Source organism: Pantherophis guttatus, chromosome 8 (genome assembly GCF_059756535.1).
Source record: "Pantherophis guttatus breed Tessera chromosome 8, ASM5975653v1, whole genome shotgun sequence".
NCBI lineage: Eukaryota > Metazoa > Chordata > Lepidosauria > Squamata > Colubridae > Pantherophis > Pantherophis guttatus.
The window spans coordinates 56,263,261-56,288,506 of NC_142070.1; the positions used below are offsets into that span (position 1 = coordinate 56,263,261).

General features: G+C 40.9%; 1 protein-coding gene across 5 annotated transcripts in view; it reads left to right on the forward strand.

Annotated features, from left to right (window-relative positions):
• Positions 1-25,246, forward strand: part of BOD1L1 (biorientation of chromosomes in cell division 1 like 1) — a 131,224-nt gene that overhangs the window by 45,047 nt on the left and 60,931 nt on the right. The gene's annotated exons all lie outside the window — the stretch shown is intronic.

The window sequence follows — 25,246 nt, forward strand, 5'->3', positions numbered from 1 at the left end:
TTAAAGATACATCAACCTCCAGTTGAAAATCAAAACCTCCTCAAAATAAAAGTAAGAGGGAGGAAGAAAGATTGGAAAAAATATAGAAAGAAAGGAAGAAGGGAAGATTAATTTTCTTTGGTCTAATAATTGATGTATTAATGACTAATTACAATGATTAAGTAAATAAATTTTCAATTAATGATTAATTAAGGTTTAAGAAAAAATATTTGAATTTTGAGAATAAAAGTAGGAGGGAGAGTAAAATGATTAAGAAAATGAACTAAGAATATTTTACAGATGTATTACGAGAATTCTAGGCTCTGAATGATCTATTAGTGCTTGTTAATGTTTTTAAAACTCTTAGGCCTAAAGGATTATATGTTATTTTGAGTTTAAAGGGAGGTTGATGAATAATCTGTAGAAGGGGAGTTAAGGGGTCTAGGGATTTATAGTCTTGCATTAACTTAGCATATTTTAGCGTATGTTTGATAAAACTTATACCCTGTTTTTCTTCTGGGAAGTCGGGGGAGGGGGGGGTCGGAAGGGGGGTGGAAGGTTGGGTTTATAAATGTTTAAATATACAAGTGAAAATGTTATTTGTTTGATTATAAAAAATAATAAAAACTTGTTTTTTTTAAAAAAAATGAAGGCTGTAAGCTGCCCTGAGTCTCCGGAGAAGGGCGGCATACAAATCAAACTAATAAATAAATAAAAAATAAATAAAATATCAGGAACACTGAAGCAATATTCATAGAAGCAAGTCATTACAGAGTAGAGAGATACAAAGGCTAATGTATTGTACAGAGGCTCCCATTAGAGGCCAAACCAACTCTTATATACAGTCAGGTCCAGAAATATTGGGACATCGACACAATTCTAACATCTTTGGCTGTATACACCACCACAATGGATTTGGAATGAAACAAACACAATGTGCGTTAACTGCAGACTGTCAGCTTTAATTTGAGGGTATGTACATCCAACTCAGGTGAACAGTGTAGGACTTACAGCAGTTTGTATATGTGCCTCCCACTTGTTAAGGGGCCAAAAGTAATGGGACAATTGGCTTCTCAGTTGTTCCATAGCCAGGTGTATGATATTCCCTCAATACCCCAATTACAATGTGCAGATAAAAGGCCCAGAGTTCATTTCAAGTGTGCTATTTGCATTTGGAATCTGTTGCTGTCAACTCTCAAGATGAGATCCAAAGAGCTGTCACTATCAGTGAAGCAAGCCATCATTAGGCTGAAGAAACAAAACAAACCCATCAGAAAGATAGCAAGAACATTAGGCGTGGCCAGAACAACTGTTTGAAACATTCTCAAAAAGAAGGAATGCACTGGTGAGCTCAGCAACACCAAAAGACCTGGGAGACCACGGAAAACAAGTGTGGTGGATGACCGAAGAATTCTTTCCCTGGTGAAGAAAACACCCTTCACAACAGTTGGCCAGATCAAGAACACTCTCCAGGAGGTAGGTGTATGTGTGTCGAAGTCAACAATCAAGAGAAGACTTCACCAGAGTGAATACAGAGGGTTCACCACAAGATGTAAACCATTGGTGAGCCTCAAAAACAGGAAGGCCAGATTAGAGTATGCCAAACAACATTTAACAAAGCCTTCAGAGTTCTGGAACAAGATCCTATGGACAGATGAGACCAAGATCAACTTGTACCAGAGTGATGGGAAGAGAAGAGTATGGAGAAGGAAAGGAATTGCTCATGATCCTAAGCATACCACCTCATCAGTGAAGCATGGTGGTGGTAGTGTCATGGCGTGGGCATGTATGGCTGCCAATGGAACCGGTTCTCTTGTATTTATTGATGATATGACTGCTGACAAAAGCAGCAGGATGAATTCTGAAGTGTTTTGGGCAATATTATCTGCTCACATTCAGCCAAATGCTGCAGAACTCATTGGACGGCACTTCACAGTGAAGATGGACAATGACCCAAAGCATACTGCAAAAGCAACCAGAGAGTTTTTGAAGGGACAGAAGTGGAATGTTATGGAATGGCCAAGTCAATCACCTGACCTGAATCCCATTGAGCATGCATTTCACTTGCTGAAGACAAAACTGAAGGGAAAATGCCCCAAGAACAAGCAGGAACTGAAGACAGTTGCAGTAGAGGCCTCGCAGAGCATCACCAGGGATGAAACCCAGCGTCTGATGATGTCTATGCGTTCCAGACTTCAGGCTGTGATTGACTGCAAAGAATTTGCAACCACGTATTAAGAAGGGAAAGTTTGATTTATGATTATTATTCTGTCCCATTACTTTTGGTCCCTTAACAAGTGGGAGGCACATATGCAAACTGCTGTAAGTCCTACACTGTTCACCTGAGTTGGATGTACATACCCTCAAATTAAAGCTGATAGTCTGCAGTTAACGCACATTGTGTTTGTTTCATTCCAACTCCATTGTGGTGGTGTATAGAGCCAAAGATGTTAGAATTGTGTTGATGTCCCAATATTTCTGGACCTGACTGTACAGTTCAGCAAGTCTGAGCCACACTCAGACTCCAAAATGTCTCTTATGGCCCCGTAGAAACACATACTATGTTTCAGTTTCCAAACAATTCCCATTTGCTGACCTGTTACCATGTCTATTCCAGCTATGAATATTCATACTCTTGACACTTCTAACTCAATACCTGCAATGAAAATTTTGGACTCAGTTGTGGTCGTAAATTGAGGACTACTTGTATTTACAAAATGCCTCCTAAAAGAGAATTAAAGGAGCCAAGATTCAATGCCAAGCTTATTATGGAAGTAGTTGAAAAAAAGTTTTGTACATGATACGCTACAAGAGATAAATGAAAGATCTGATAAAAAGTTTGAATTATTAGTAACAGAGTTAAAACAAACTAAAGAAGATGTTAAAAATATACAGATCAGTTTATTTATTAGATCACCCCTTTCTTGTTCTTCTTTTTTGTGTTTTATGGCCATATGTTTTATAATAAGACCTCTTACGAAGGCTTTAGCAGCATCCCAAATTGTTTGAAGTGGCATTCCCGGTGTTTTATTCTCTTGAAAGAACAGGGTTATTTGTGTTTTAAGCTTTTGTGTAAATTCAATTTCCTTTAAAATCTCTGATCTCATCATCCACCTTCTTCTATTTTTCCCCTCTTTTTTTAATACAGCTAGTACCGGATTATGGTCTGCCCAATCATTCGGTAGAATTCTAATTTCTTCTACTTGGGAATTAAGTTCTTGTGTCATCCAAATCATGTCCAGTCTGGACCACGATTTATGTCTGGGAGAATAATAAGTAAATTGCTCTACATTCCGGTTATGCTCACGCCACGTATCTTTCAGTCCTAATTCGTCTCTCATTCCCTCACAAATGGCTGGAAGAATCCTTTTATCTTGTCCTCTATTTCTTTTTGGGGAATTTTCTCCTGTTTTATAATCCTGAATCCTATTGCTAATTGCATTGAAGTCACCCATAAGACATACTTGCTCGTATTCCAATTCTCGAATTTCTCTTCGGAAGAATAATGTTTGTTTAGTATTAGGGGCGTAAATTCCAATCAATAAAATCTTATTTTTCAATAGTTCCACTTCTAATATTAGCATCCTTCCCTCTTCGTCTGCAAATATTTGTTTCGGCGAGAGATATTCTTTTACAAATATTGCTACTCCTCTTTTCCTCTCTTCTGAAGCAACTCAAACTCAAATTTACTATTATTGGATTTGAAACAAGGAAGTTTTTCTGAAATTCAAAGGATTTTCCGAGAATCCTGAGAAGGGCACAAATTTAAGAGATGTAATTACCAAATGGTTTAATGATGAGAAGTTAGACTTCTCTAAAGAAATTGATAAAATTTACAGAATAAACTCAGCATATGCAATCAGAAGACAATTGCCAAAAGATGTCATGATCCAGTTTGTAAGAAAATCTATTAAAGAGCAAGTAATTCAGAAGCATTATTATCAGAGATTTAACACCTTTGGGAAGGAAGTAAATATTTAGAGAAATCCCAATTATAATATTAAAAAAATGCAAAGAATATTCCTTCCTGACAGATCTTTTAAAGGAAAAAAATGTTCCCTCTCATTGGGATAAACTGGAACAGGTTAACTTTACCTTTAGAAATCAACGTTTTAGACTAAACTCAATCTCTAAAGCACAAGACTTTATGGAAAGATATGGGGTGGAATTACACCATTTTTCAAAAGACAAAGATCAATTATCACAAGAATTAGCTCTGAAAGAAAAAGACAAAAAGAAGTCTGATGCTGATCAAAGACAGACTCTGGAGATGAGAGCCATAGCTGGAGTGCTTGGTGCCTGGAAATTCCTCTTAATTAAAAGATTCTGACATGGAATGTCAATGAGGCAAATTCCTTACAAAAGAGAAAAAAATTATTTGAAAAAAATAAATCATGATATGTGCAAGAAACTCATATTAAAGAGACTGATAAACAAGACTTCAGGTGTGAAATTTATTTTTGCTAATTCTAAGAAAATCAATGGGATAGCTTTGTATATAAAACCTCAATTAGATCTATATCTACTGTTTTGCTGATTATAAAGACATAAATAATTGTGCAAACTGAATTACAGGAAATAAAATCTATTGTTAGTGGAATTATACACCCCACACCAAGAAAAAACTTTTTTAAACATCTGTCTGAATACTTATTTTTCTATTCTTTTCAGTATTAGTGTGTACTTGGAGGCTACAGTGTGGTAGTAACCCCACAATTGGACAGGTAGCCAGCAGAGGAATGAAAGAAACATAAGAGAAACTGCCCCAAACATTTTTAGAATTGATTGATACTTTAGGTTTGTTTAATGTACGGAGATGTAAAAATAAAATAGACAATAGACTTTACGTTTTTTTCAGAGAGACACAAATCTTTTTCGAGAATCAATATGATTTGGATTACAAAAAATCTGTTTCACAAATTAAAGCTAATATTCTTCCAAAATCTTTTTCTGATCATAATCCAGTGTCCTTACAACTTAAATTTGGTTTTTAGTTTTTTAAATTGAGATTTCCAATTTCTCCAAGACTATTTTAATAACAGTCTGGGTAAAGGAACAAATTTGATAACAATTTGGTACATTTGTAAAGTTATGATACAAGGATATCTTATACAGTACAATACAATACAGTACAAGAAGAAGATGAATGGAAAAATCTAAAAAAAAATTACAAGAAGTTAAATTGAAAGAAAGAGAACTCCAGAAATCACCAGAGGACCCCCAACATACACTGCTCAAAAAAATAAAGGGAACACAAGCAGAAGACATCCGAGATCTGAATGAATGAAATAGCCTTATTAAATACTTCGTTCATTACATACAGTAGTTTTATGTTCCCTTTAGTTGTTTGAGCAGTGTATAAACTATTATATGTAAAGAACAAAAGTATTTAATAAGGCTATTTCATTCATTCAGATCTCGGATGTCTTCTGCTTGTGTTCCCTTTATTTTTTTGAGCAGCATATTTAATCAACTAAAATTACTGCAACAGCGTATCTCCTTGTTTACTGATTCAGATATTAAAAAGTGACTGAAATACACGAAACAACACTTTTAAACATGCAAATAAACCAGGGAGATGGTTGACATACAAATTAAGAAAACAAATGATAAGATAATCAAATTTCAAGAGGAAAGTAAGATCTACACAGATAATAAAAATATTCAGAGTCTTTTGGAATTACTATACTAATTTATATAAAAAACAGGAAATCTTCCTTGGAAGTGTTGATGATTATATATCATATCAAAATCTTAAATTATTTGCAAAACTATAAGCAAATTCTGAACAAATGAAGGCAAATTCTGAACAGTACAATATCGACCTTTGAAATAACAGAAGCAATTAAAAGAGCTAAGACAAATTAAGCACCAGGACTTGATGGTTTACTGATTGGATTTTATAAAATCTTTGAAGAGCAATTACTTCTTCCAATGAAGGACTTAATTAATTTTATCTTATACAGAAACCCTGTGCCAGACTCAGTGAAGGACACCTACATTTCTTTAGTACTCAAGGACTTGACTTAACTTCTGTGAAGAATTACAGGCCAATTTCTTCTTAATTATGATTATAAACTTTTCACATCTATTTTAGCTGCAAGGCTAAAAAGTTTTATAGGACTACATACATGATGACCAGTGTGGCTTTTTACTCAAAAGACAACTAAAACACAATCTAAGAGTAATATTGGATATAATTGAACATTTACAACAACGTATCAACAAACAAGTCACAATAATTTTTTTAGATGCAGAAAAATTGCTTGATAATTTGAAATAGGACTTTATGTTCAAAGTAGAGATTTGACAAAATCATGTGAAATCCAGAACGGAACAAGACGGGGGTATCCTTTATTCCCTTTATTATTTATTCTGGTGTTGGAACTGTTGAATAGGGATATTAGACAAGACAACAGTGCAAAAGGATTACAAATTAAAGTGCACAACTGTAACTTTGTGCTTTTGCTGATGATTTGGTATTGACTGTGCAAGACCCGCCAGAGTATATTGAATATGTTATGAGGAAGATTAAAATATTTTGAGAAATGGTGACCTTAAAAATAAATAATAATGGTGACCTTAAAAATAAATAATAAAAATAAATAAAGATGACCATATTGACTAAGAATGTGATTGTGGAAGACCAGAAGAAATTGGAACTTAAAACTGTGAAAAAGATAGAATGTTTGGGGGTGATTATTACTGATGAAAATTATACGAAATATGCTTTGTTAATCATCTATTTTTGACTGCTTTGAATTATAGTGTAATTTTCTATTCCAGATGACTAATTCAGTTTCCCTAGTCTTATTAAATGCAAGATGATCATTATTAATTAGATAATTATTAAGTACTTGTAATTCCAAGCATGTTAAAAGTCCTACGGAGATGCCCAGGGAACAGACTTACCCAGTTATGTGGGATTAGTTTGATTCTGTTGGATTTAAGAAAGTAGACAGGTTCCTTCAGAATGAAAACACCACCACCTGTATATTAGATCCATACCTCTCCTGGCGGGTTAAGGCCTCCCAGGAGGTATCATGTGAATGGGTCCATTCGCTGGTGAATTCAACTTTGTCAGAGGGAGTGTTTCCAGCTCCTTTTAAAGAGGTACTGCTGTGTCCCCCTACTCAAAAACCATTGCTAGAGCCCTCCGTGTTGGTCAGTTTTTATCCAGTCTTCCATCTCCCCTTTTTAGGAAAGATGGTTGAGAAAGTAGTGGTGTTGCAACACCAGAGAATCCTGGAGGAACAGATTATCTGGACTCTTTTCAGGCAGGTTTCATTAGGGTACATACATGACAACTTTTTGGGATCTAAATGCCATCTATAAAACATTTTGTAGAAATTTTCCCTCAGATTCTGCGACTGTGTAAATTTAACATTCTGAACCCAAATTTTTTCCCATGTTTCCAGCATCACTAGTTCTTCAAAATTCTGTGCCCACTTTATTCTTTATTTCTATTTCCAGTTCAGATCTTTTCTTTTGTCGGAACAGTCTATGTTTAGAGTTCATGTAGATAAGTACCCCTCTCATATAAGCTTTACTTGCATCCCACACAATTTCAATTGGGGTACCTTTATTCAAATTTATTTCAAAAAATTCTTTCAAATGCTTTTTAAGTTCTGTTATATATTTTTCATATCTAAACAAATTCTCATTTAATCTCCAAGAACGTCTCTCAACCTTGTCCATCTCAATTTCTATCCATACTGGGCTATGGTCAGTCAAAGTTCTTGGAAAAATCTTTGTTCTTTTTGTCTTAACAAGTAAATCATCTGTCAACAAAATAAAGTCAATCCTAGAGAAGGATCTGTGTCTGTCAGAAAAAAAAGTATAGTCCAGTTCTTTTGGATTATGTATTCTCCAAACATCTTTTAGTTCCATATCTTCTTTCATGTCAAAAAAGGTCTGTGGTAATCTGATTCTAGACTTTGCCAAACTCTTTTTATCTAATTTAGAATCGATTACTCCATTCCAGTCTCCCATAATTAAAATAGATCTGTAATCCCATTGCAATATTTTAGTATGTAACATCTTATAGAAATAGTCCTGTTGTTGATTGGGAGCATAAATCCCAATCAGAAGAATTTGGCCATTTGCGGTAGACAATTCAATTGCTACAAACCTACCATCTTCATCTGTTTCTATAACTTTAGCTGTTAACTTTTTATTTACATAAATTACCACACCATTCTTTTTTTGCGAAGTTGAAAATATAAAATGTGTTCCTAGTTTGGAGTTTATCAAATATTTTTGATCTTGAGTTGTGATATGCGTTTCTTGTAAACAAATTATATCATTATTAAATTGTTTCAAATATGTAAATAATTTCTTCCTTTTCTGTGCTGAATTCAACCCATTAACATTCCAGGATAAACACTTAAACATCATCAGCCTCTTTCTGGAGCAAAGAGCAAAATAATTGAAGATCATCCGAAAGCTTCGATCTCGCTCCTCCCATAGCTCCAATCTCTTGTGCAGTACTCTTATCTGCCTCCTTGTCTTGTCTTTCCTGTTGTTGTTGTTGCTTTTGTTTAAGTAACTTAGCTTGAGCTCGAGTTATACGTTGATCCTTAACTTCAATCATCCGAACCGGCTCCAAGATTGGAGAAGATTCCAGCAAGGGCTCATCCAGAAAACCTCCTTCTGCACCTTGCACTTCTTCTAATTCCTGCTTAGACTGTTCTTGCAGTTCTCGTTGAGGTTGCTTCTCTTCACTCTCTTTAATCTCCAAAACTGTAGATGTACGTGGAGATGGTGTTCTTTCCTTGAGAATAGTAGTGTAGAAGTGCTGTGCCTTCTCCACGGTATTCAAACGGTATCTTTCTCCCTTGTATCTGAAAATTATGCCAACTGGTGCGTCCCACCGGAAAGATATCTGTAAATTTTGCAATTCCTTAACGAGAAAACCAAATTCTTTTCTAGCTTTCAGCATTTTAGGAGGTAATTCTTTATAAATTCCAATTCGTGAGCCCCCCACTTGTATGGAAGTGTAAAAGGATTTTTGCAGGATATCATTTCTTATTTCTCTATCTGTAAAATATATGACTACATCTCTAGGTAATTGTCTTTGTCTGGCCACCCAAGAGTTCACTCTGTAAATTTTGTCTATTTTGTGAAAAACCACATCTGGATTAACTTGTAAAATCTTAGCCAGGGCCTCAGAACAGACTTGTCTCAAATCCTGTCTTTCCTCCTCTCGAATTCCTCGAAGCCGTATAGCAAACTCCATTGCCCTGAATTGTATCATGACAATCTCGTCTTCAACTCTCTGCATTTTATTGTCAACATCAGCAATTTTATAATCATTGTCTTTCATCTTAACATTAACTTGTGATTTAAATTCTTCAACTTTAAAATCAACTTTCCCAATAAATTCTGCCAGGCCAGATGCCACTTCTGATATTTTTTTGGTCACCTTGTTTTGATTCTGTTTCACCATATCTTTAACTTCATTAATTTCCTGCATAAATTCCTGGTGTGATTTTTGAAGTTTATCATCTATCCCCTGATGTGATTTTTGAAGTTTATCATCTATCTCCTGTTGAGATTTTTGAAATTTATCATCCAAAGTTTTAGAAATAAATTCTTTTAAATCTCCCACATCAAATTCTTTTTTCTGAGTCTGTAACTGCTGAGCAGGGGGAAGTTGCGTTTCATGTTTATGTGTGGGGGATCCCCCCCCCTGTTGCCTTCCCTTCCTGCTTCTTTGAAGCCATCCTGCCACGTGATCTAGTTTTTCTAAAGAGGGAAGTTCCTTTTCCTTTCCCTCCTGCACAAAGACTTCTAAAAAAGTCCCCCAGATTTGATCAAATAAAGGTTGAAGTAAAGCAAAGTCAAATTTTGAAAGGGAGAAATTTTCCAATTGTTTCTCTTATAACAAGCAAGGCAACTTTGTAGCAACTTGGAAACTTTGTAACAAAGCAAGATAACTTCACCAATCCACACTCGCTGGCTCGTTAACTCTGAGGCTAAACGCCATGTTTTTTCTAAGCACTTTCACTCATTCGCGTTTTCTCAGATTGAAAAGTCAACAAAGCGCTGATACTTGCGTTTCCAAGATTCAGGATTCAGATAGTTTCACTGTTGATTAAAGCTGGTTCTTTCGCTTTAAGTTTCCTGCAGCCGGCTTGTTCTGCAAAGGCAGAATCGTCCCACGTCGCCCGGAGTTTCAGCAGGTTGGAAGGGAGCCATGCCTGTTCTCTCCCCAGAAACTTCCCTGGGGGGTTACAGGGGCTCGACCTGTGCCCTGCGATCTCTCCTTCAATCCTACGGATTTAGAAGTTTTCGAGCCGCTTCCTCGTCTCGGAGCGGCTCTACGGGCGGCGGGGCTGGCGGAGCTTCAAAGGGTGCCGCCGTCGCCGAAGACAGGGAAACCAGAAGTCTTCTTTTTTTGTTTCTTTCCCCTTTTTCTATTTTTTCCATTGTTAAACCCAATGTAATTTTTAAACCCAATGTAATCAATTTCCTTGTCTTTGTCTTCTTTATTATCAGTCTCTTTTCCTTGCTTCTCATTAGTTGTTTCTTTGTCAGCTTGAATGTATCCTAAGTCAATTTTTTGGTCATCAAGTTTCAATTTTCCATGCAACATTGTAGTCATTTCCCTTATTTCCATTTTCAATGATAGGTACATCATTATCATCATTTCCTTCAGTTCCTGCGCCATTTTGTTCTTTCTAAATTGATATTGTTCCAATTGGAGTTACGTTATAATCCTCTTTTTTTTTTCTCCAAGCCAAAACGTTTGTGAACAAAGCCTCCTTAAAATTTCTCACATGCTGTTATCTCTTTCAAAGTCCATTTTTTCCTTTTTTAAAAACAAAAGTTCAGTGCTATAATGATTTTTTTTCTCCTGAAGATGGCTCTCTACAATCCACAATTACAATTGAAGAGCTTAAAAGGCATTCATTTTGGTTGCAGTCCGTTTTAACAGTTTTTACTTATTTGAGTTTTTTTTCCTTTCTTCTTTTTCACCTTTATATACACCAAATCAATTTAAAATTCAGTCCAGATTTATATAGTCCAAATTCCGTGTTACGTTCCAATTAAGTTTCAATTTAAAGTCATTAACAAGTCCTTTCTATTACCGATTTTTCTTCTTCATCTTTTTTTTAAAAATCTTCCTCCCTTTAAAGTTTCCAAATTAAAAAAGAATCTTTTTGGGTTCTTGGTTCTTCTATTTTTTTTAAGGCTCTCCAAGTATTTTAAATCCAAAACAGACAAATTTCTAATCGGGTTCTGTTACTTTATAACTTCCGCCTTAGTAGTCTTCTTCCGTCCTTTCCCACGCCTATTAGCTGCTATTATAACGCCAGGACATTTACAATTGTTTTAAAAATCCTTTTTTTCCCCTTTCTGCCTATGAGTTAGATATCACTCACCCGGCATCAATATTCTCCGCTCCTGCATATCGCTTATTCCGGTTGCCCCAGTTTACTGGCGGTCGTAATGGCCACCGCCCCCTGCTGCAGAGTCAGAGAGAATTTCCTCTGACCTCCGAGAAACTTGCCTGTTCTTCTTGGTCTTCCGAGGTGCCTCTTTCTTCCCTGTCCCTACAAGACAGTTCTGGTCCGAAGACCCCTCTGCAGCAGTTCGTCAGCCCAGGATTTCGTGGGATTCATCCAACCCCACTAATCCCCGACTGTCTTGCTGCAACGCTTCCGGTTGAATCCCCATTCAGGGAGTCCTGACACTCAGCCATTCATGCTCTGTCATCTCAAGATTGGACAATTGCAATATACTTTACATGGAGCTAGTATCCGGAAGCTTCAACTGGTACAGAGCACGGCCATGCAACCCATACTGGATGTCTGAAAAAGGGCACATATAATACCCTTGTTCCCTGAACTTCACTGGGTATCCGTTTGTTTCTGGGTCCAATTCAAAGTGTTAGCCATCACCTATAAATTTGTATGTGGCATAGGACCAGGTTACCTACAGAACTGGCTTTGCCCAATTTTATCAGCCCAATCTCATCAGCCCATCTCACTTGATCTGGCAGGGAAGATATGCTACACATCCTGTTTTGATTGGCAGGGTCTAGAAAGAGAACCTTCTTTGCTGCTGTCCCCACTGTGTAGAATACCATGCCCCAGAAGTGAAGATGGGGCAGGCGGGTAAGCTTGAATGGCCTGACGGGGTCCTGAGCAGACCTGTCCTGACATTGTTGCTCCACTGCAATTTGGCTCCAGCAACAGCGATGCAGCCAGCTAACCCTCTGCTGCCGTCAGGTAGCAAGCCTGGTTGAGCCCAGGCCCACAACAGAGCTCACCACGGCACCATCGGGTAGCAAGACCACCTGGCCACGTGCCCAACCCCTCAGGATGGCAAGGCCCTCCCCTTGGGCATACTACCCTGGGCCCAGCTGGGCTCCAGGTTACTGGCCTCCAGCTTGGGTGCCACCACAACCACCACCTCCTCACCCAGCCACACCTCCCGCCATGAAAACCACCCTCGACAGGGACCTGGAGAAACTGGTGTTCTTCATGAACCAGGGGTGGGCTCATCTAGATAACCACATGGCGGACTACCCAAGTGACCGAGCCATGGTCCGCAGTGTGACAGCAAACATGGAAGGGGAGGCAGCCGAATGGGTGACCCAACTCCAGCCAGAGCTGGAGAACAAAGTCTAGGTTTGAGGACAACTCCCAGACCCTGCAAGCTGAAGCTGAGATCCGCAAATTAAAGCAGAGGGCCTGACCCGCCAAGGAATATGTCTGAGAATTCTGACGAATGGCTGGGAGGCTACTGCAGTGGCCGGAAAGACTACTGGTATACTTCTTCAAAGAGGGCCTGGACCATGAGCTGCTAAATGTGTGCATTTATCGAGGAGTCCCTGATCAGATCCACAAGTGGTATCAGATGGCAGTAGCAATGGACCTCGAGCTCAAGTGATGCAGGCGGTGTGAAGCCACAGAGCCAAAGCCAAAGACCCAACTGGCAAAGCGACAACTGGGGAGATGATCAACCCCTACTCAAACCACAGACTCCTCCAGTGGAGCTTCGGGACTGCCCATCAAATGCTTTTGCTGCGGCCAGCAAAGCCACTGCTAAGTGCCTTGCTCCTGCTTCCCAACCTAGGGGGAAGCTTCCAGAGCCTGCCAAGGCAAAGAAGCCTCCCCGGCAGCCAAAGGAGGGGAAAGTTTGCGTGTCAGGCCATTAAGGTCTTGTCCCCCTCCAGTGAAGGGGAGAGAACTCCAACTGGGGACATCTGGCAGCCGGTGCCCTACGACAGTGATGATGAGGGGAGGACGATCCAATGGTAAGTGAAGCCATCCGTCCCTTTGCCATCCCCTCAAAAATCATATCACCAAAATCCAGAGCCTGGGGAATGTAGAGGCCATAATAGACTCGGGATGCACCCACTGTCTAATCAGCTTGCAAACTGCCTAGGAAGCTAGGAATCAAGGTGAGGACCCTGATCCAACCCCTAAGATTCAAACAAGTTGACAGATCTTTTTTTTTTATTATTAAAGAGTTTTACAGAAAGAAAAAAGAAAAACACAAAAAAATTTTTACAAGTATTTCCCCCTCCCCCCTCCCTTCTTTACCCCCCCCCAGCCCCCCCCCCGAACTTCCCAGAACAAAATACAGGATATAACAATTAACAATCATATGCTAAACTAAGCTAATAAACTAAGGATTCCTATCCCCCCCTTCACACTTTAACTCCCCTTTTACTTAACTAAATATAAATACTCTTAATTTTTCTATTCATTCATAAGCTATTTGATACTTTTTAGTCCGATATTTGTTTTGAATATAATCAATCCATCTTCTCCATTCCGATATATATCTTTCTTGTGAGTGATCTTTCAAATATGCTGAAATCTTCGCCATTTCTGCCAAATTCGCTACTTTTAATGTCCATTCTTCCATAGTAGGCAAATCTTCCTTCTTCCAATATTGCACCACCAAAAGTCTAGCTGCAGTTATTAAATTTAAAATCAATTTAGTCTCTATAACCGTACAATCTGTAATTATACCCAACAAAAACAATTGTGGAGTAAACTTTATCTTCTTTTTAAGAATATTTTGGATAATCCACCATATTTTAATCCAAAATGCTTTAACTTTTTTTACAAGTCCACCATATATGATAATAAGTGGCATCATCACAATCACATCTCCAACACTTAGATTGTAAATTCGGATACATACAAGCCAACTTTTTAGGATCTAAATGCCATCTATAAAACATTTTGTAAAAATTTTCTCTTAAATTTTGTGCTTGCGTAAATTTTACATTTCTAACCCATATTTTTTCCCAAGTTTCCATCATTATTGGTTCCTGAATATTTTGTGCCCATTTTATCATACTAATAATTAACTAATTCCGTTTCTGAATCTATTTCTATCAATACATTGTATAATCTTTTTATATACATTTGACCTTGGTCTCTAATTTGTTTTATCAAATTTTACATTTGAGGCTGTGATATATGCCCCTAGATATTTAACCTTTTTTACTATTTCAAATCCTGTTAGTCTTTCTAGTTCTTCTTTTTGTTTTACCATCATGTTTTTAGTTATTCTTTGTTTTTTGTTTATTTATTTTAAATCCAGACATTTGTCCATATTGGCTAGTTATATCCATTAAACCTGTAGCTGATTGTACTGGTTGAGTTAAAGTAACAACCAAGTCATCTTCAAATGCTCTTAATCTATAATCATGATGTCTAATTTTAATTCCCTTTATTTTATTTGACCCTCGTATTTTATTCAATAAAGGTTCCAACGTTAAAATAAACAATAATGGTGATAAAGGGCATCCCTGTCTTGTTCCTTTTTCAATTTTAAAAGTTTCTGTTAAACCACCATTAATTATTATTTGTGCTGTTTGTCTCTGATATATTGCTCTAATAGATTGTGTAAAGTATTCTCCAAACAGCATCTTTTCTATTATTTTCAATAAAAATTGCCAATTCAATAGATCAAATGCCTTCTCCGCATCCAAAAAGATAAGCGCTGCAGGGTCTTGGTTGTTCCTTTCCAAATATTTCAATAAGTTTACAATTTGTCTTACATTACCTTTCATTTGTCTCCCACTTATAAATCCAGATTGGTAATTATGAATCATTTGTTGCATGATTACCATTAACCTATTTGCTAATATTTTAGCAAAAATCTTATAATCAGTATTTAAAAGTGATATTGGCCTATAATTCTTAGGTTGACTACGGTCTTGATCCTCCTTTGGAATCAATGAAATAAAAGCTGTTCTCCATGAAGGGGGTACATCTCCTCCAGCTTGAATCTTGCAAAATAGTTCCTTAAGCGGTTCTACCATTTCTAACTGCAACTTTTTATAATAAACAGCTGTCACTCCATCTGTGCCTGGAGCTTTACCCCCCTTTAACTGTTTAATTGGTAAAATAATTTCTTCCGAAGTTATTGGTTGGTTCAGTCCTTCCCTTTGCTCTGGTGTAATTACAGGGATATTCTCCTCCTGTAAATATCTGTCTATATCTTTGCCTTGAATTGTATCACTAGCATATAACTTTGTATAGAATTCTAAAAAGGCTTTTTTAATCATATTTTGTTGATATACCTCTTTACCTTTGTATTCTGTTTTTTCCATAGTACGTAGCTTTAGTTTTTTCCTTAACAAGTAGGCTAACCATCTACCTGGTTTATTTGCATTACAAAAATTGTTATGTTTAGCATATTGTAAGTTAGTTGCCACTTGGTCTGCCATCAACATATTAAACTGCCCTCGCAACAAATTTATTGTTTCCTTTATTTTCTTATCTGTTGGATTTAATATAAGTGCCTGCTCTTTCTTTTTTATTTCCTCTTCTAAGTCCCTCCATTTCTTTTCTTAATATATTTATTATTCAAATATATTAAGGTTCCTCTCATATATGCTTTACTTGCATCCCAAACCATTTCCATAGGTGTACCCTTGTGCATATTCATAGCAAAAAATTCTTTCATTTGTTTTTTACATTCTTTCACATTTTCCTAATATCTTAACAAATTTTCATTTAGCCTCCAAGACCTTCTAGCTCCCTTTTCCTGCTCTAATTCCATCCACACCGGACTATGATCAGATAAAATTCTTGAACATATCTTCGTCTTCTTTACCCCAGAAAAGAAATCATTAGTAATTAATATAAAATCAATCCTAGAAAAGGATTGATGTCTATCAGAAAAAAAAGTAAAATCCTTTTCTTCAACATTTCGTTCTCGCCAGATATCTCTCAACTCCATATCATCCATTATATCAAAAAAAGATTTAGGCAATCTTGCATGATTTTGGGTATTTTGAAGTAATCCTTTTTTGTCTTTTTGGGTATCCAATACTCCATTCCAGTCACCCATTAATATGGTATGCAAAAGCTTATAAAATTTTTCTTGCTGTTGGTTAGGAGCATATACTCCAATTAAAAGTGTTTTCTTTCCTTCTATTAGGAATTCAATTGCAATATATCTTCCTTGAGCATCTGCCTCAATTAATTTGGCTGTTAAATCTGTCCTTAGGTATATAACTATACCATTTTTCTTCTCTGGAGCAGATGCAACAAAATGTGTCCCCAATCTTGAATTTATCAAGTATTTTTGATCTGTCACTCTAATATGTGTTTCTTGTAGGCAAATTACATTGTTTTTAAACTGTTTCAAATAATGAAATATTTTCTTTCTCTTTTGTGGTGAATTCAAACCATTGACATTCCAGATCAAAAATTTAGTTACCATTCTTGGCACCTTGAAGCTTTAAGAGCGCCAGCTGAAGATCCTCCTTCATCTTTCTCTTCGGCCTTGCTCCTCCCACTGCTTCTGTTTTTGTAGCTTCTTGAGCTTTCATTTGAGATTGCTGTGACTTTAAATCTTGTTCTTTTCGCTTTGCTGCAGCGCGAGTCTGCCTTTGATCTTTTGGTTCCTCTCTTTTTTCTACTACTTCCAAAGATTGATCAGTACCATAAAATTGCAATAAGTCTTCTTCAGTAAGCAAGGTCTCTCCTGCAGCTTGTGGCTGTTTACTTTCCTACTTTTCTTGGGATTGGAGAAGAGAGACCCCCCCTCGGAATATCCTGGCGGCTGCAGAGGACCTGGAGGCCTCCTGTGACATTTAATGGAGGCTGGGGTCTGGAAGAACTGAGGAAAATAGAGCTGGTGGGTGACAGAGGGTTTTTCCCTCATATGGATACCAGCTCTTCCCCCCCCCCCCCCGGGTACTGTGTCCGCCTAAATGGGCTCATTATTTGCCCTAACTGAGGGAGTTCTCTCTCCCCCCCCCCACTTTCTTCCCCTTTTCCCTTCTTCCCCCTCCCTTCTCCCCCCCTTTTTTTCATCAGGACTTACTCGGATGTGATCTTGAGTATAAGACTATGCCAAGGATTTGCCATCTTTGCCCGTGATGTGACTGACTGATAGACTGATAAACTCTTCCTCTGACCATGGGTCAGTCAATTGATGCAACTGTTGAGGGGCCCTCTATTACATCATGAGTCTCGTCTGTCGGAGAAGTTTTTTCGATCTACGGCCCCCTGGGGGCCCTGCCGTGAGAGGGCGGGCCAGAGGCCATTCCCATTGGATGAGATAATCAGGACCCTCCTACTGTCGTGGGAGGACAGTAGAGATACCAATAGTACATCAATGAACAAATGGCTGTGTTACATCTTTTGTGAAGTCCCCTGTTTGAGCTCCGTGCCTCCATTGCTGCATCTTGGAGATGTACACAACAGCGGATCTTCTTGCGCTGCGAGATTCCCCCCTCTCGCAGATGTGGCCCTCCTCACTATCGAGGGCCCACCTCAAGGACGGGTTTTGGGACCCAGAGAGGTGGCATGTGAAAACTAGGGGATTGAGGGGTTTTCTATTGAAATTTTTAGTCAAATTTTTAAGGGGTCCCAGGGAGGGGGAGGGTCAGATTGGAATTTGGGCTGTGGGTATGGGGGATAACCCACAAGGGGGAGGGTCGGGTCTGGCAGTGAAGCGCGGCGTGGAGGGTGGGGGACCCGGGGTTAGAGCTTGTCCAGATAGGTTTCTGAACATCAGTACTGTAGGTGGGAGGGGTAGATATGGCGGGAGCAGGGGGCCATATCGTGTTAGGGGAGTGCGCACTCGCTGTTTACAAGCGGTGGTGTGCTCCGGCCCCCAAGGCTCTACTCGCTCCTCAGGTTGCATAGACCCTCAGGACCCAGGCCTGCGGCTGATGCTGTACAATGCCAGGTCCGTAATAAACAAAGCCCCCCTCATTTGTGATCTTGTTCAGGAGGGGGGTGCGGACCTGGCAGGTGTTAAGAAGACCTGGTTGGGCCAGGAGGGGGGGTTCCCCTCGTTGAAATGTGCCCGCCAGGTTTCCAAGCATTCCATCAGCCAAGGTCACAGGGGAGGGGCGGGGGGGTAGCGGTTATTATTAAAGAAGGTCTGAGACCGAGGGAGGCCACTGTTCCTCAGACGGCCGGCTGTGAATCCCTTTTTGTGAAATGGGGTCATGGGGTTCAGATGGGTTTGCTGATTACGTACCTGCCTCCCTGCCACGTGGCAACAGCCCTGCCCGAGCTACTCAACGTCATCGCCGCGGTGGCAGTTGATACCCCTAGGCTTATGGTCATGGGGGATTTCAACCTGCTGTCTGTGGGTGAGATGTCTGAGGTGGCTCGGGAGTTCATGGCTTCCATGACAGCTATGGACCTGACCCAGTTAATTCATGGCCCTACCCATAAGGAGGCGAAACACGCTGGATCTGGTTTTTGTCTCTGGACAGTGGTTGAGGGATCTTGAGATAGGGGATATAGTTACCGAACCCTTGTCATGGTCAGATCACTCTCTCCTTCGTCACGACCTTAGAACCGCTGCACCCCACCGCAAGGAGGCGGAGCCGGTAAGATGGTTCCGCCCCAGGCGCCTGATGGAACCTGACAGATTCCAGATGGAGCTTGGGCCATTTCCTGAGGCTCTGGCACACGCCTCGACTGGAGACCTAGTGGCCGCCTGGGATAGGGCGGCCGCTGGAACTCTGGATCGGGTCGTGCCTTTGTGGCCTCTGACTCGGCGCCGATCTCAATTGGCTCCTTGGTTTACCGAGGAGCTGAGGGAGTTGAAGCGTCGGAAAAGATGCCTAGAGAGTAGTTGGAGGGCCAGTCTTTCTGAATCTGACCGGACACTAATAAGATCCCATATTAGGAATTACTTAGTGGTGATAAAAGCAGTGAAATGTAGCTATTTTGCTGCTCTTATTGCATCATCAGATAACCGCCCGGCCGCCCTCTTTAGGGTGACCCGCTCCCTGCTCCACCAGGAAGCGAGGGAGGACCCCTTGGAGGGTAGAGCCGAGGATTTTGTTCAGTATCTGTATGACAAAATCACTCAGATTCGTGAAGATTTGGACTCCGACTGGGTAGTCCCAGGGGGAGAGACTGGGGCAGGTCTTGAGAATGTTATCTGGGATGAGTTTGATCCTGTGACTCCTGAGGGCGTGGACAGGATTCTGGGCAGACTGAACGCGACCACTTGTTTATTGGACCCGTGTTCTTCCTGGTTAGTGCTGGCTTCCCGGGAAGTGACACGAGGCTGGCTCCAGGGGATTATAAATGCTTCCTTGGGTGAGGGTGACTTTCCTGCCGCCTTGAAAGAGGCGGTGGTGAGGCCTCTCCTCAAGAAGCCTTCCCTGGACCCGGCAATGTTGGTAAACTATCGTCCGGTCTCCAACCTTCACTTTGTGGCGAAGGTTGTTGAGAGTGTGGTTGCACAACAGCTCCCCCAGCACCTGGATGAAACATCGTATCTGGATCCATTCCAGTCGGGCTTCAGGCCCGGGTACAGCACGGAAACGGCATTGGTCGTGTTGGTAGATGATCTTTGGAGGGCTCGGGACAGGGGGTGCTCCTCTGTCCTGGTCCTGTTAGATCTCTCAGCGGCTTTTGATACCATCGACCATGGTATGCTGCACCGGTTGGAAGAGTTAGGGGTGGGAGGCACTGTGTTGCAGTGATTCTCCTCCTTTCTCTCTGACCGGTTGCAATCTGTGTTGACAGGGGGGCAGAGGTTGACCCCGAGGCCCCTCATATGTGGGGTGCCACAAGGGTCGGTCCTCTCGCCCCTCCTGTTCAACATTTATGTGAAGCCACTGGGTGAGATCATCCATGGTTTCGAGGTGAAGTACCACCAGTACGCTGACGACACCCAGCTGTACATCTCCACCCCAGACCACCCCAACGATGCCCTTGAAGTGATGTCCCGGTGCCTGGAGGCTGTGCGGATCTGGATGGGGAGGAATAGGCTCAGGCTCAACCCATTCAAGACCAAGTGGCTGTGGTTTCCGACGTCCCGATATAGTCAGTTGACTCCATCACTGACTATTGGGGGCGAATCATTGGCCCCCACGGAGAGGGCGCTCAACTTGGGCGTCCTCCTGGATTCACGGCTGTCTTTAGAAGAGCACTTGACGGCCGTGACCGGGAGGATTTTTCATCAGGTTCGCCTGATCCGCCAGTTGCGTCCCTTTCTGGATCGGGACTCCTTACGCACAGTCACTCATGCCCTCGTCACCTCCTGCCTGGACTATTGTAACGCTCTCTACATGGGGCTCCCCTTGAGGAGCACCCGGAGGCTCCAACTGGCGCAGAGTGCGGCCGCGCGTGTGGTAATGGGAGCGACATGGCGGCCCCCAGGGGGAGAGCCTTCTCTGTGGGGGCACCAACTATCTGGAACGAGCCCCGATACGGAGGATCCCGGATCTGCGCACGTTCCGCCGCGCCTTAAAGACCTTTTTATTTCACCAGGCGGGCCTGGCCTAATTTTCTCCCTCTTTTATAAAAGATTTTTAATTTTTTAGTATTTTATATATTCAAATTTTAAAATAGGTTTTAAATTGATTGGGGTTTTAATTTGTCTGGGCCAAAACTATTTAATTTGATTTTAATTCCACTTTTAAATTTTGTATGTATGTATTTTATTGTTTGGCTGTGCACCGCCCTGAGTCCTTCGGGAGTAGGGCGGTATAGAAATCAAATAAAATAAATAAATAAATAAATAAAATAAAATAATTCTGTCCCTGTATCGCCAGCTCTTCTTTTCTTTTCCTCATTTCCTGAGATGGTGGACATCCAGCCTTTAATACGTTAGTATAAAAATCTTTTGCCTTCCAAATTGTGTTAAGACGATACCTTTCTCCCATATAATTCACCACCAGTCCAGCTGGAACATCCCATCTAAGCTGAATCTGTCGATTTCTAAGTTCATCCACCAAGAAAGCAAACTCCTTTCTGCTTCTCAACATTTTGGGGGGAATTTCTTTCAACACTAAATCCTCTTGTCCTGCAATTTGAAGTTTATTTTTATAGAAAGCTTGTAAAATTTCATTTCGGGTCCTCCTCGTTGTAAAATAAATCACAATGTCTCTTGGCAATTGATTCTGTCTAGCAAACCAGGAATTAACATGATATATTTTGTCAATTTGCAATGAGAGATCTGCTTGTTGCTCCCCAGTTATCTTTGCAAAAGCCTCTGCAAAAATCTCTCTCAAGTTCTCTCAGACCTCTTACTCTCAGGGCAAATTCCATCGCTCTATACTGTAACATCACCACTTCATCGTCTGCCCTATCCACCTGATCTGAACTTCTATCTATTTTATTTTCCAAATTCAGATTGGACTGATTAATTTCTTCTACTCTTTCATCCAACAATTCAATGTGTTTTGCCAGACCCTGAAATGCCATTACTATATCTTCTCTTATTTCCTTATTCTGAATTTGTACAACTTCTTTAATTTCTGCCATCTCTTCAGACACTCCCTTAATTTTCCCCTCTAAAAAAGAAGTTTGTTGCTTCAAAGCCTCCTGGAGAGATTCCTATAAAACTTCCAAAGTCAGTATTTGTGGGTTTGAAGTAGACAAAGATTGTAGTTTTGATTGTTGTGCTGGAGATCCTCCAGCACTTTTAAAGCCAGATTTTATTTGCTTAGAAACCAAATCAATAAATCCAAATGTTTTTAAATCTTTTTTTAGTATTATAGTTTATTTAAAGTCCAAACTGTAGCCTTTCCACTTTAAATCTTTCTTTCTTTGGTGTAGAACCCAGCAATCTTAAACAGCCTTTGAAGCGCTAACGATGTTAAGTATCACTTTCACTATAACTTTCACTTTCACGCCCTGTTACAATTCAGGTGCCATTTTTGCTTTCGTTTTAAAAGTCTTAGAAGGAAGAAGTATAGACACAGAGTTAAAGTTCAGTACTTGCAGTTGCTAGGACTCCTGTTTTTGTTCTGCCTGCTTTAAGCTTATTTTGAATCTGAATGTTGATTGCAGGGGTGGTCGCGGCGTCTTGTTCTGCTTGAAGCAGAAAAGCCTCGGATTTGGAGGTCAGTCGAACTACCAGGGAGCTCTCACCCTCCAAGTCCCAGAATTACTCCTAGGGCTTTTGGGGAGCTCTACCTTTGTCCGGCTGCTCGCCTTCCTCTCTTCTCCCAAGGGGAAGGTTTCCAAGCCACGAGACAGCTGATTTGTGCTGTCTTGGCATTTTTAATGAAATCGTGGGGCTGGCAGTCCAAGAGGAGCGTCTGTCAGCGCCTGCGGTGCCACTGGAAGTTGACAGATCATTGATAGGGGGAGCCCCCGCCACGCTCCTTACCGAATCAGTGAGGCTAGAGATGGGCAGTACTGGGAAAACATCCACATCGTGGTGGCGCCAAAATCTTCACCAAAGTAGACATACAAGAGGCATATTTAAAGAGTGAGGATTAAAGAAGGGGACAAGTAGAAAACTGCATTTAATTGCCCCCTCAGGAGTTTCCAATTTAAAGTCATGCCCTTTTGGCTGCAGGGCTTCCCTGCATTATTTATGCAGCTGATTAATGAGGTGCTATATGAACACCTATACAAGGAGGTCCTTGTATTCTTAGATGACATTCTCATCTTCACTGAGACACTGGAAGAACACATCAAACTGGTGTGCCAGGTGCTCAAGAAATTCCTAGCGGTGAACCTATGTACCAGATTGTCTTAAGTACAAGTTCCATAAGCCCAGCCTAAACTACTTAGGATATTGTGTGTCCAGTGAGGGGATAGAGATGGACCCAGGGAAAGTCAAAGCCATCCTGGACTGGCAACCTCCTCAAACCCGCAAACAGCTCCAAAGCTTCCTGGGGTTCGCTAATTTCTACAGACAGTTTATCCCCTCCTTTGCTGAGATCGTCCTCCCAATCATCAAACTACTAAAGATGGGAGGGGGAGTGAAACCACAGCCAGGTCAGCCCCTTAAATGGACCCTGAATGCCAAAAGGCAATTGAGATACTCAAAAGACTATTTGCCAAAGAGCCGATCCTTAAGCACCCAGACCTGGACCAAGTATTTGTTATCCAAGCGGATGCCAGCGATGTAGCGGTGGCTGCAGTCCTCCAAAAAAATGCAGAGGAGAACCTTCAACCATGCGCATACACCTCCAGAAAACTAACAGAGACTGAAAGGAGGTAGGAAAAAGAAGCATACACAGTCCGCTGGGCTCTGCTGACCTGGCACCTGGCTGAAGGGAGCCAAGTGCCATTTGAAGTATGGACGGACCATAAGAACTTGGAGGCACTTAGGACCCCGCAGAAGCTCTCATCAGAACAGATCCAATGAGCGCAGTACTTCAGCCGCTTCAATTTCACTTAAAATACATCCCAGGGGGAAGAAATCTTTTAGCTAACACTTTGTCACGAATGCCACAATACAACAGCAAGCGTGAAGAGGTGGTCCACACTATGATGCCTCCCCCCACCCCCAGCAAGCCAAACAAGTCACAACCAGGCAGCAGAGGCGGACAATTGACAAGGGAGCAGGTTTGACTCAACAATTAAAAACTGAGCTGACCACCGATCCATGGTAGTGGGACAACAAGGAGCTACTAACCCTCAGAGATAGACTTGCCTGGCAGGGCTCTAAACTGTATGTCCCCAACAACCTGCGGCTACTGCAAAGGAGCCAGCAAGCAGGCAAGCCACTTCGGCTTCCTGAAAACCCTGTGCTTGGCCAGGAGGCAATTTTGGTGGCCAAAGATGAAAGGAGATATTGAGGACTATGTCAAGAGCTGCACTACATGTGCCACAATGAAAAAATGACCAGGGAAGCTCCCAGGACTGCTCCAACAAATAGCTGACCCTTCCTGGCCATGGGAAGAAATAGCCATGGATTTTATAGTAGAGGTTCCTGAGAGTGGGGGAAGTACGGTCATCTGGACAGTGATTGACCTCTAAGCAAGCCCACTTTGTAGTGTGCTCCTGTCTTCCATCAGCCCACAAGCCGGCCAAACTATTCATAAAGCAGTTTTATAGGCTGCACAGAGTTCCTAGGAGAATTATCTCCGACCGGGGGGTCCAATTTATAGCCAAATTTTGGAGGGAGTTTATAAGGTCCATTGCTTAGCTCTGCTCCATCCGAGCATTAACAGAGCTGCAGAACACGCGAACATAATGGTAGAACAATACTTAAGATGCTATGTTAATTATCAACAAACCAATTGGCCAGACCTGTTACCATTTGCTGAGGTAGCATACAACAATGTAGTGCACAGCAGCACCGGGCTAACCCCTTTCCAAATCACTAGTGGCATGGAGTTCGTCCCCATGTCGAAACTCCCTAGAGAGCTATCTTCCTCCATGATCTTAAATGAATGGATGGTGTCACTGAGGACAGCAAGGGAGAACATAAAACAAGCCCTTCAGAAGGCTGCAAAAACCCAAAAATTGCAAGCTGATAAACATAGGTCCTCCCAACCACCCTTTAGAATAGGGAGTAAGGTTTACCTCTCCACCAAGTATTTGAGACTAAAACTACCCTGCAAAAAGCTAGGACTCAAATTCATAGGCCCCTTTCCCATCATGAAGATTATTAATCCTGTCACGGTGGAATTGAAGCTTCCCTGCCTCCTGTGGAAAGTGCATCCCGTCTTCCACCGCAGCCTGTGAAAGCCGGTAATCAGGTCTCAGCTGAGGGCAGTAGACCAGGCTGCCCCAAAGCCAATCGTAGTTCAGGTAGAAACACATTATGAGGTAAAGCGAATCCTGGACTCCAGACTCTGTAAAGGAAGGCTCCAATACCAAGGGGTACCCGTTGTCCAAAGCCATCTGGGTAAAGAGCTGGGATGCAAAAGCAGATAGAGTAACCAATTTCACAATAAATACCCTCAAAAGCCAAAGGCACCTCTGGGGAAAGGGAGGGGTGGATGATTGAAAATCTAATTTCTTTCCATTTGAATTTTTCAGGAAATTCTCTCCAATTAAGAGGGGGAGGTCCGACTGTCAACTCTGAAGCAAACCTGGCTGAAGCCATCTTGTGC